Source organism: Danio aesculapii, chromosome 1 (genome assembly GCF_903798145.1).
Source record: "Danio aesculapii chromosome 1, fDanAes4.1, whole genome shotgun sequence".
In the NCBI taxonomy this organism is placed as follows: Eukaryota; Metazoa; Chordata; class Actinopteri; order Cypriniformes; family Danionidae; genus Danio; species Danio aesculapii.
This window is the reverse complement of record NC_079435.1, coordinates 36,365,952-36,378,359: the sequence shown is the minus strand read 5'-3', so window position 1 is coordinate 36,378,359 and position 12,408 is coordinate 36,365,952.

Below are 12,408 nucleotides of genomic sequence, written 5' to 3'. Positions count from 1 at the left end.
GGAGCTATAAATGAGAAGGCTCGACCTCCTTTACTCGACTTTGCTATTCTAGGTACTACCAGAAGCCCTGAGTTTTGAGACCTTAGAGAGTGAGTTGGATTGTAGCGAGACAGAAGATTGGTTAGATAAACAGGAGCTAGATTATTTAAAGCTTTATATGTAAGAAGCAATATTTTAAATTCAATACGAAACTTAACAGGCAGCCAGTGTAAGGAGGATAAAATTGGGGTGATGTGATCAAATTTTCTAGACCTGGTAAGAACTCTGGCAGCTGCATTTTGTACTAATTGAAGTTTGTTAATAGAGGATGCTGGGCAGCCAGCAAACAGAGCATTACAGTAGTCCAGCCTAGAAGTCATAAAAGCATGGACTAGCTTTTCTGCATCTGAGATGGATAGAATACTTCGTAACTTAGCGATATTTCTCAGATGAAAGAAAGCAGTTTTTGTGACATGGGATATATGATTTTTAAAAGTTAAATTGCTGTCTAATATGACACCCAGATCTTTTATAGTAGAGCTAACGCTAACTTTGTATCCCTCTAATTGTAGGTCGAGTTGTGAGATCTGCTGTGTACAGGATTTAGGTCCAATAAGTAATAATTCTGTTTTGTCTGAGTTTAAGAGAAGATAATTGTTGGTCATCCAGTCTTTAACATCTTTATTACACTCAGTTAGCTTGGACAGATTAGACGTCTCGTCAGGTTTAGTTGAAATATATAATTGAGTATTATCTGCATAGCAGTGAAAGCTGATCCCATGTCTTCTAATAATGTCTCCCAGGGGTAGCATGTATATTGTAAACAGCAAAGGGCCTAAAACTGATCCTTGAGGCACCCCGTATTTTACTGGGCTGACTTGTGAAGGCTGTCCATTATTATTCACAAACTGGTAACCAGTGTTGTGCAAGTTACTTCCAAACTGTAATACATTACAGATTACTTATTACTGTGATTTAAAAGTAATCCCTTACCTTACAATATTACTGTCTCAAAATTGTAATATGTTACATTACTCTTATATTACTTTTTAGTTACTTTCACCAAAATAACTACAGAATTAGAACTTAACATTCTAAAATGACTAAATGTACTGCAGAGCATTTTACATCCAGTAGAAAGTGATATGATGTAGCAGAATGACGGTGACCTATCCAGGCTACTAACAATATAGTATATATTTGGCAACGTGAAGGCTCAAGACAATGCAAGAAAGGATAAGAGCCGGAATCACAAATGATCAAAGTCTGTTGAAAGTATGGTAAAGGTAAAGTGATTATCTGGCAATATCTGTGAATAGCTTGGCTATTTTCATATTAGACACAATAGGCCTATATGTAAACTCCAATGCCATGACGAGATGCATTTTTTTCTTAATCTTGCCATTATTCTATTCACTTTAAATTCAGGTTCACAACACAAAACTGTCATGCACAAAGTGAGCATGATGAACATAGCTTTCTCAATATAATGCTCGTGCACCGATTTCCTTTGTGGACAAAACTGCTTGTGAGCTCTCAAATATATGCTGCTCGCGTGCAAATTTTCTCATGCTCTCTCAAATATGCACTGCTCATGCACAAAATTTCTTGTGCGCTCACAGTACACTACTCGCTCAGTGAGATTATATGCAGACTCACAATTTGTGTCTTGTGTTCCCTCTTCCTTTCATGCTTTTTGATATAATTTATATTTTGATGAGATTGTGGAGGACATTTTCCCTGTCATGTACAGTGTTTTGAACAGTTCTACAGTAAAGTACTTCAATTAATCAGTTGTGCTAATACTAGTTGCTATGGTAACACAAGCGTAATATAAACAAATTACCTAGTGCTGTAGTTTTTTTTTTACAATATAGGGTATACTATACTACAATTCACCACACTTTACTGTAGTAAAACTACACTTTGTATTTCATTTTATCAGTTCACTATTCTTAATACTACAGTATGCTGAAGCATTCATTAACAAATTGTAAATAATACTAGCCTAAAACATAGGCAGTATATCTAACACTCAAAACACAAGTATTTATTATAGAATTTATCATAACTTTTTAGCGTTTCGTGTATTGCTAATAAATACTGTAGCAATATATAAACCATATCAACATTCTGGGGATAACCAATTGAACAGGAGGATCTCTGGAGAGCAAAAGCACGAAAAGAAGAGGAAACATGAGGCACAAAATGTGAGTCTGCATCATCTGACGGAGCCAGAGCAGATCATTCGCACGTGAGCAGCCGTGTTTTGAGTGCATGCGACTGCGAAAAAAAAAAAATTGCGGTCGAGTTGTCCACGAACAGAGAATTACATGAATGCGCTCTTGTAAAACTGCGCTTACGACTGTTGTCAGTGAAATAACGCCGTATGCACATACGTCCATCTCGCGAATGTACTGTCTTCTATATCTATTTTGCCGCTCTTCCGCTGCGCGTCAGGGCTTGACCTTACTGTGAACCGGGCTGAGCCAATAGCCTCGGACCTCGAGCTCAGAGGCTGAAATCATTCCGCGTTCAAAGTAAAAAAGTTCCAATAGCCAGAGGGATATTAATGACAACACGCGCATATATTCACTAACCACGAACAGAAAATAGAACTTACTTGCGGTATTTTTTATTTGGTAATGTCTTGCGGGCGAAAAGTTTGTTGTAACGCACGCGTTACTGAACATGTACCGAGTAAAATATTACTGAAAATGTATAAGTAATGCCTTACACTACTGCGTTACTGGAAAATGTAATACATTACTGTAATACATTACTTTTGTAACGCATTACTCCCAACACTGCTGGTAACGGTCGGATAAGTATGACTTGAACCATTGTAGGGCATGTCCCTGGACACCTGTAGACTTTAAGCGATTAATAAGGATACCATGGTCAATGGTGTCAAATGCCGCACTAAGATCGAGTAGAACTAATAGCGAGATGCACCCTTGGTCAGCAGCTAAGAGTAAATTGTTGGTTATTTTCACTAATGCAGTTTCTGTACTGTGATACTCTGATACTTTTTCTAGTATTTTAGATATAAATGGAAGGTTTGAAATAGGCCTATAATTAGCTAAGTTGCTGGGTTCCAGTTGTGGTTTCTTAATAATAGGTTTAATAACAGCTAACTTGTAAGGATTTGGAACATGGCCTAAAGATAAAGAAGAGTTGATAATGTTAAGAAGAGGTTCTCCTATAACAGGTAGCAATTCTTTCAGTAACTTTGTTGGAATTGGGTCCAATATACACGTAGCTGATTTAGAGCTATTTATAATTTTGTCTAGCTCTTCCTGTTCTATGATTTTAAAGCACTGTAGGTTAGTTAGATTCAGGGGAATGTTGAATTGAATTGAATTGAATTGAATTGAATTGAATTGAATTGAATTGAATTGAATTGATATACACTGTGAACATCAGCTACGGTAATTATTTTCTTTATTCTCCATTTCCACCTGGGGATACTCTTCCCGAGGCCCTCAGACTATGCAGAGTCACTGATTCGATCCAAGACCAACGACGAGATGATCCCAAGGTTTTTATATCCTGGACCTGGCCGAATCCTGAGCAGCTACTGTGGTGGTCATGGAAGAGTGGAGAACATGAGACTGATTCCTGTGACGCTCCAGAGACAGACGAGTCTTCGCTGAGGCCAGCTTCCAGCCTCCGCCACTGAGACTGCAGCTCTGCACAAAACGTTTGGCCAGCGGAGAAATTAAAATGGTCGTGCCCAACTGAGCCTGGTTTCTCTCAAGGTTTTTTTTCTTCACTTCCGCCTTTAGTGAAGTTTTTTTTCTGTCGCCACTGGCTTGCATGGTTCGGGATCTGTAGAGCTGCGCATCGTTGGATTTGCTCTTCAGTATTTGGACTCTCAGTAGTGATTATTAAACCACACTGAACTGAGCTAAACTGAACTGAACTTAAACACTACAAACTGAACTACACTGTTCCTATTTACTGTGACCTTTTATGTGAAGCTGCTTTGACACAATCTACATTGTATAAGCGCTATACAAATAAAGGTGAATTGAATTGAATTGAATTGAAAGATTTGTTTTATTTGGATGAATCTTGAGACCTTCATGATTATGTTGATATACATCTGTGAACAAAAAATTATTTTTAGTATCATGACAATTGCCTTTATTTGGGAGGGTTTGCATCTATTTTGCACCCTGAAGGGGTAGGAAGTTGTAGGAAGTCATGTGACAAGTAAATGAATTCCTTTTGTTCTTTCTTGAATTTTTTATTTGGTTGTTTGCTTGCATGTCATTGAGAAATTAAACATGGACAATATCTAGAAAATTACGCATTAAGGGAAAATGGCAACTGTGAACTTTTGTGGCCAGATAAATTCACCTCTATATTTCACATCATCAGTGACGTGTATGCTGAATTTCCAGTAATCTCATTGTCACTGTCTTCCTACATCATTATGTAGCAACTAGTGTATCTGGTTAAAAACAAGTGTGGCCATTGGATGGCTTATCAAGAACTTTAAAACTACAATGATCAGGTAAGAAAACATCCAAAACATAGTACAGCAGGAAAAGTTACCCGAATACATTAAAAATTTGTCTTGTTTAAACTTTATCCCTCTTCTAGGGCAATGAGGGCCGGCTGAATTGAAAACTAATATGATTTGTTCTGCACTGACTGCCTCTTAGCCTGTGCTTTGAATCTGAAATTGACAAGAAGAGAGTTTGACAATCAAGGCAGGGACCTGAAAATGCAAACAAAATTGTTTTAAAGAGATCAGTGGTTTCATTGATCTGGAGTGTGTACAGTTTTTCTGCCAACACATCACAATCATAATTTAAACAGTGAACCAGAGAGCATTGTTATGGAGATTTATCATGATAAAAAAAGGACCAGACTTCCATCTTGGTGAGTTGCCCAGACATGAAAAGAATATGACTGTGTGTAATTCCTTTAATGTGAGTAAACAAAATAAAGAAAGAGAAAACAGGAATGAAGGAAAGAATAAATAAGTTGTAATCTATCAAGATAATAAATGGACTAAGATGACCCAGTTTGTATTGAAAGTGTGTCGTAGGAATGGAAAAATGAGGCAGAAAGATAGTGACTCGTATCTTTTGAAATAACAAGCAAGCTTCAAAATAAATATAAAAGACCAATTGCCCCTTATCATGAGTAATCTAAGGCCTAAGAAGAAAGAAAGAAAGAAAGAAAGAAAGAAAGAAAGAAAGAAAGAAAGAAAGAAAGAAAGAAAGAAAGTGATATGCAGTCTAGATATTTAACTTTATTTTTTATAACATCATATTTCAGAGGAAGGTTTGAAAATCATCAATAACCACATGAAAATACAAGCAATACACCTGTAAACAAATTACCAAATAACTTTCTACAACTATAGGGTATTATACTTCACTACAGTTTTCTGTATTATTAGCTAAAATACTACAATATTTATTACAGTTGATCATTTCATGTTAATACAACAGTATGCTGTAGCATTCAGTAACAAAGTGTTATAAATACTATAATATACACTCACTGGCCATTTTATTAGGTACACCTTACTAGTACCGGGTTGGACCTACTTTTGCCATCAGAACTGCCTTAACCCTTCGTGGCAAAAATTCTACAAGGTACTGGAAATATTCCTGAGACTTTGGTTCATATAGACATGATAGCATCACGCAGTTGCAGATTTGTTGGCAGCACATCCATGATGCGAATCTCCCGTTTCACCACATCCCAAAGGTGCTCTATTGGATTGAGTTCTGGTGACTGTGGAGGCCATTTGAGTACAGTGAACTCATTGTCATGTTAAAGAAACCAGTCTGAGATGATTCGCGTTTTATGACATGGCACGTTATCCTGCTGGAAGTAGTCATCAGAAGATGGGTACACTTTGGTCATCCAGGGATGCACGTGGTTAGCAACAATAAGCATTGTGTCAACAGGTAGGCTGTGGAGTTGACACAATGCTCAATTGGTACTAGTGGGCCCCAAGTGTGCCAAGAAAATATCCCCCATACCATTACACCACCAGCAGCCTGAACTGTTAATACAAGGCAGGGTGGATTGTAGCTTTCATGTTGTTGACGCTATGTTGCAGCAAAAATCGAGATCCATCAGACCAAGCAAAGTTTTTCAAATCTTCTGTTTTCCAATTTTGGTGATCCTGTGTGAATTGTAGCCTCAGTTTCCTCTTCTGAGCTGACATGAGTGGCACCTGGTGTGGTCTTCTGCTGCTGTAGCCCATCCGCCTCAAGGCTGGAGGTGTTGTGTGTTCAGAAATGCTCTCCTGCATACCTCGGTTGTAACGAGTGGTTATTTGAGTTACTGTTGCCTTTCTGTCACCAGTCTGGCCATTCTCCTCTGACCTCTGGCATCAACAAGGCATTTACACTCACAGAAGTGCCGCTCGCTGGATATTTTCTCTTTTTCTGGCCACTCTCTGTAATCCCTAGAGATGGCTGTGCATGAAAATCCCAGTAGATCAGCAGTCTCTGAAATACTCAGACCAACCTTTCTAGCATCAACATCCATGCCATGTTCAAAGTCACTTAAATCATCTTTCTTCCCCATTCTGATGCTTGGTTTGAACTGCAGCAGATCGTCTTGACCATGTCTACATGCCTAAATGAATTGAGTTGCTGCCATGTGTTTGGCTAATTAGAAATTTGCGTTAAAGAGCAGTTGGACAGGTGTATCTAATAAAGTGGCCGGTAAGTGTATATACAATTATGGTATTGATCAAAAGCACTATATTATTTACTATAAATTTCTGTATTATTTTGTGGGAAGACTTGTGAGGCTGAAATATTGTTGTTGCATGTGAATTCAGCGTACTAATGTGATTCTCTCTTTTTTCATGCAATCCTTTATTTGCCCTCGGGTTTCTCAGTCAGACCGGTGCATTGGTATTTCCTGTGTTCCTTGACCGCTTGCAAGTGCCCAACAGGTCCAAATTGGGTCATTTCCATCTCTTTCTAAAATCTCATAATCTGAAGTATGTGTTTTTGCATGTTAAACAAAACTCAATTCCTGAGGAAATACCAGTGCTTGCTAAGCAGAAAAAGAACAGTGTTAAAAGTAAGCTTAAGAAGCTTTAGGTAAGCTTTAAATGAAATACTGCATCAAAAACTCTTTTCTATCCCTTAAAACCATAAAATCTGAGGAGCCATAAGATTTTAAAAGCTAAAACCTAAAAGCAGGTGTTTCATATGAGTTTATCAACATTAGAGTATTTCATAGCTATATATAGTACATTAAATGCCAAATTAAAAAAAGCTGGCTGGCAATAAATCTAAAATGAAATTCTAAAATGAATGTCAACTATTTTGCAGCATCTTAATTCAAGTTAATCTGCTGCATGTTCAGCAAATTTCAACCTTTTTTTTCTTTTTTATAGCACTGTATATTATAACAATGTTTCTGTTGCACTTATGAACATATTAAGTGTGCGTTCACTGACTGAATTCTGTACAGTTGACATTTTTCATTTTATTCTTTCTCTTGTGCTCTGTTCAATAACAGAATGATATAGTCTAGTCATATAAGAAAAAAGTGTCTCAATTTCTCTATTGTCACATCATACTCTGCTGTCACTTATAGACAAGAATAAAAATGAAGCACTGTACAGCAATAAGATCTGGCAGGACAGCGCAGACTCCAATATTAAATGACAGACTTTGAGGATAATTTGTGCTTGACCTTTGACCTGAGCTAATAGAAGGACAGTGTTTCTTGTCTAAATCCACATGAAATGTATAAAAATGGTTTAAGTTGCTTCAGTGGCAATGAAGCCCCTAAGCATAGCTGTGCTTCCAAATGATCCGTCCATTCATTATTTACACTGCATCAGTTTCTTACATAATTAATTGCAACCATTAATGCATAATTTGGCAGATTAATGAGTTTTAATTAAGCAAGTGTTTTATTGTGCCGTTGATTAGGCTTGCTGGGGAATGGGATGGGGGTGTGGCTTGTGTCTAATCGCTCTGTGCCTAATTATACAGTAAAAATTGATTAGAAGGACAACTCGCTGGCATTGTAAAGCTAGATACAAGTGTATGTGTGTGCATGTGTGCGTGTTATTAAAAAAAATCCAACCCAGGCTCATTCTGAAAATGTACTGCTAAATACATTTCTGGAGAGCACCAAATACGTCCAAAAAGGTTAGTTTTTTGCCGTTTTTGTTTTTGCAAATGCACCAGAGGCCGATGTGTACGCTTTTTCAGATCTCAGATTTCTCTTGTCAATGCCATTCGCGTCCACTGTTCTCATGTAAATCCACCAGAGGCTGACTCTCAACTGACTGAATGACTGACTGACTGACTGACCAATCGACTGACCCACCCTCCTCCTTCCCAAAACCCAACCAATAGTGTTTTCAAAAGCACCAATTGACCCGCTCACCCACTTCCCTAAACCCAACCAACAGTTTTAAAAAGCAATTCAGAAAAAGAAAACACTTGCCTGATTGTTACCATGTTTTCAGATTTTACCACATTCTCACCCTGTTATTTACTTGTTTATTGATTTTTTTGGCTTCTGATTTTGTCTTACCTGTTTTCTGGAACTGTTCTTCACCGGACTTAAAACCCGTCATCATGGTTAACTCGTCTTTGTGTCTCTGTGGCGAACTAACTGGACAAACTGGTAACAGTGGGAAAGCCATCCAGACGGAGGTAATCGGTCACCTGTTAAGTGCAGACAAAATGCAGCCATACGTACTTCTGGCTACATAATTAATGATCTCCAGAAATGTATAAAAGGCTATGTTTTCAGAATGAGCCTACTTTGACAAAATGTATGATATTAAAAGGTTAGTTCACTCAAAAATTTTAATTCTGTTTTTTTATTTAATCACCGTCATGCCATTACAATGTCCAAAGACCTTCGTTCATTTTCAGAAAACAAATTGATATCCAAGAAATCCAGAAAATGAACCGAAAACTTTTTTCAAAATATTTCATGTGACTTCAGTGCTTAAACTGCAATATTACAAAGCTAAAAAAACACTTCCATGTGCCAAAACTTTGTTATTCTGAATCAGATCAGGGTGCGCATTTACTGCAGGTAATATGCAGTGGTGAAAAGAGTCCTGAAAAATCACAATAAAAGTAGTATTACTTGCCCAAATATACAGCAAGTAGAGTTAAAGTGTTTATTGTAAACACTTTATTATAATATTATTATATTATTAGACCTTTCAAAAGTACTCAAGAGTACTTACGGTGAGTATTACGGTGTATAAAGCTGATGCATTTACATGTAATTTGTGGATGTGTGTAAACGTAGCATTCTGTTGTGCATTTAGTTTGCCCAGCAGACATACAACATTATAAGACATTAATATTAGGTTAGATTTAGGTTGTGATGTCAGGTGACCAAAATTTAATGTCTAGCCAGCGTCTAAGGACAATGTTATTTTGATGTCCAATAACAACATAAAATGATGTTGATATTTGGTTGATTTTAGGCTGTGTTAGAAAGTGACTAAAATCCAACGTCGAGCCAACATCTTAAACCAAAGTCATATTGACGTCAAATACTGACATTTATTCATCAGGTATGGCAACCAACATCTGATAGACGTCATAGTGGTAACGTCCACACAATGTCAAGCTGTTACATCATTAGACAATAATATTTGGTTGATTTTGGGTTGGACATTGACATCAGCCTAACGTTGTGTTCTGTCGTCAACCCAATTTTCTATTCCAAACAAAATTCAACATCCCCACGACGCTGGGGTATAACATTGATCTGACGTCGTGTTGACGTCTTGTGCCTGCTGGGTGTTTAAGGCCATTTCGGTCATCATACAGTAAACATCCGTCATCTTCTCATCAACGACATGCATCTAAACTTTAGGTCTCTAGGTCATTGCATGGAAAGATTTTGGACATCTTAGACAGTTTGCTGGATATATAAGGCGCCCATATTTTGAGGTAGTTCATTATGATGCAATTTACCTTATATGTGCGATTTGATTGGACAGGTATCACAGGACTGATTTTTCTAATCTCCATAAACAAAAAAAAAATTAAGTAGTGACTGCAGGTTGAAGGAAAGTAGTGGAGTAAATGTACCGATACTGCAATACAAATGTACTTAAGTGAAAGTAAAAGTACATATTTTTAAAACAACTTGGTAAATTATTTTTTTTAAGAAAAACTACTCAATTACAGTAGTTTGAGTAATTGTAATTTGTTACTTTACACCACTGGTAATATGGTACTTGCGTGTTACTGACTTCTGCTTACATTTTACACTACTTGCTGGTTAATGGCATGGCAATATGTCGCACTGGCAGCAGAAAATGATCATTTGACTGTCAGCTGTCTTTTGTGTGCACAAGTTTTTGGAGCTTTGTTTGATTACAGTTGAATCACTGAAGTCACATGGAATGTTTTGACAATTGGTTCTTTTTTTAGACTCTGAACAAATTGATTGTTTTGGGATCATTGCTATCTTTGCAACATTCTGAAAACATAGCCCTATATACATTTCTGGAGATCGTGAATTATGTAGCCAGAAGTATATATGGCTGCATTTAATCTTTAAAACGAATGTCATGGGGCAGTATTACGTCATTCCTTTTTGCACTAGCAGCTGACCGCTTACCTCCGTATGTACTTACCTTCGTATTTCCCACTTTTACCAGTTTTTTCCAGTGGCTTGTAGCGTACATTGGCAGACTTGAGACGCAGAGCTAAGGTGACTGCGACAACGGGGTTCGAGTTTGGCAAAGAATGGTTTCAGAAAGCAGGTAAGACAAAAATAAAAGCCAAAAAATAAAAAAAAACTATTAAAAAAATGGAGTATGAGGGGGAGTAATTAACAGAATTTTTGGGGGGTTAACTAAACCTTTGATGCATGCACTTTATAATGGCATATGACAAGAACTTTAAAAACAATAAAAACACACCAAACAATAAAACAAGAATCGACAGCTACACGGTAGTTCAAATGAATAATATTTTCTGTCTGTGTTGCCTACATTCACTGTGAAACACAATAGCAATGCTGACATTATGTGCTTTAGCATTAGAAAGGTCATTGTGTCAAACCAACAAACACACAATACGACTCTATTTGTTTATGTCTGAACAGGAAAGCGCTGACCTTAAACAGGAGCCTGAGAAACTCGAATGTAACATAAAGGTCTTTACTGCCATGGAATGACTGTTGCTCTGAGACATCTTTAGATCAAGACCTGACTGTCAGACATGATACGCAGATGAGAGATCTGATACACCGAGCGATGTGACTGACTGAGAGAAGAAATTTCCTAGGAGACCGGAGATTTCCACTTCAGTAACAGCATTAGATCATTCAGGCAGATTATTCAATCATTTATGGCTGTGATATATTTACCATATGAATATCTAAAAGACACGTTTACTTGATTGATCCAGTTCCTTCACTGTCACAAAATTTCTTTGAAATAAACTTTAAGGCAAACAGGATAAGTATTAAATTCAGCATGAAATGAAAGTTTATCTTTTATCTAAATGGATCTTATTAGTCTTAAAATGAATAATTCATCTATTATATATAAACAACTTATCAAAATCTCATGATCTTACATTTAAAAGAGTCTTGCTTCCATTCAATCAAAGACTGATAAATTCTTAATCAAACCCTTTATTTACATTATGCTAATTACTAATTATCATGTTGTTCCACAACTGCATGACTTTCTTTCTACAGTATAACACAAAGGAATAATTTGGAATTTTTAATTGTTTCTGAGCTCACAATGTAGCTACATTCACATGTGCCAAATAATTAGTAAGATCTGGATTAAAGGGAGGGACAGTTCACTCAAAATTAAATTTGTCATCATTTACTCACCTTACTTGTCACAAACCTGTTTCATGTCCTTTCTTCTGTTGAACACAAAAGAAGATATTCTGATAAATTAGTTGAATAATATCATTGACTTCTATAAAATTAGTTTTTCCTAAAATGGAAATCAGTAGTTACTAGATTCCACCATTCCTTAAAATATCTTGTTTTGGGTTCATTTAATAAAAAAAAAAGTAATAAAGGTTTTTAAACCACTTGAGAGTGAGTAAATAGAAATTATATATTCAGTATATATATATATATATATATATATATATATATATATATATATATATATATATACATACATATATACATATATATATATATATATATATATATATATATATATATATATATATATATATATATATATATATATATACATACATATATATATATATATATATATATATATATATATATATATATATATATATATATATATATATATATATATATATATATATATATTTATTTATTTTTTTATTTTTTTATTTTTTGGAACTATTTCTTTAATGCAGTGTTTCTCAACCATATTCCTGGAGGTCCACCATCTTTGCACATTTTTCATTGCCAATTTGCATCCTA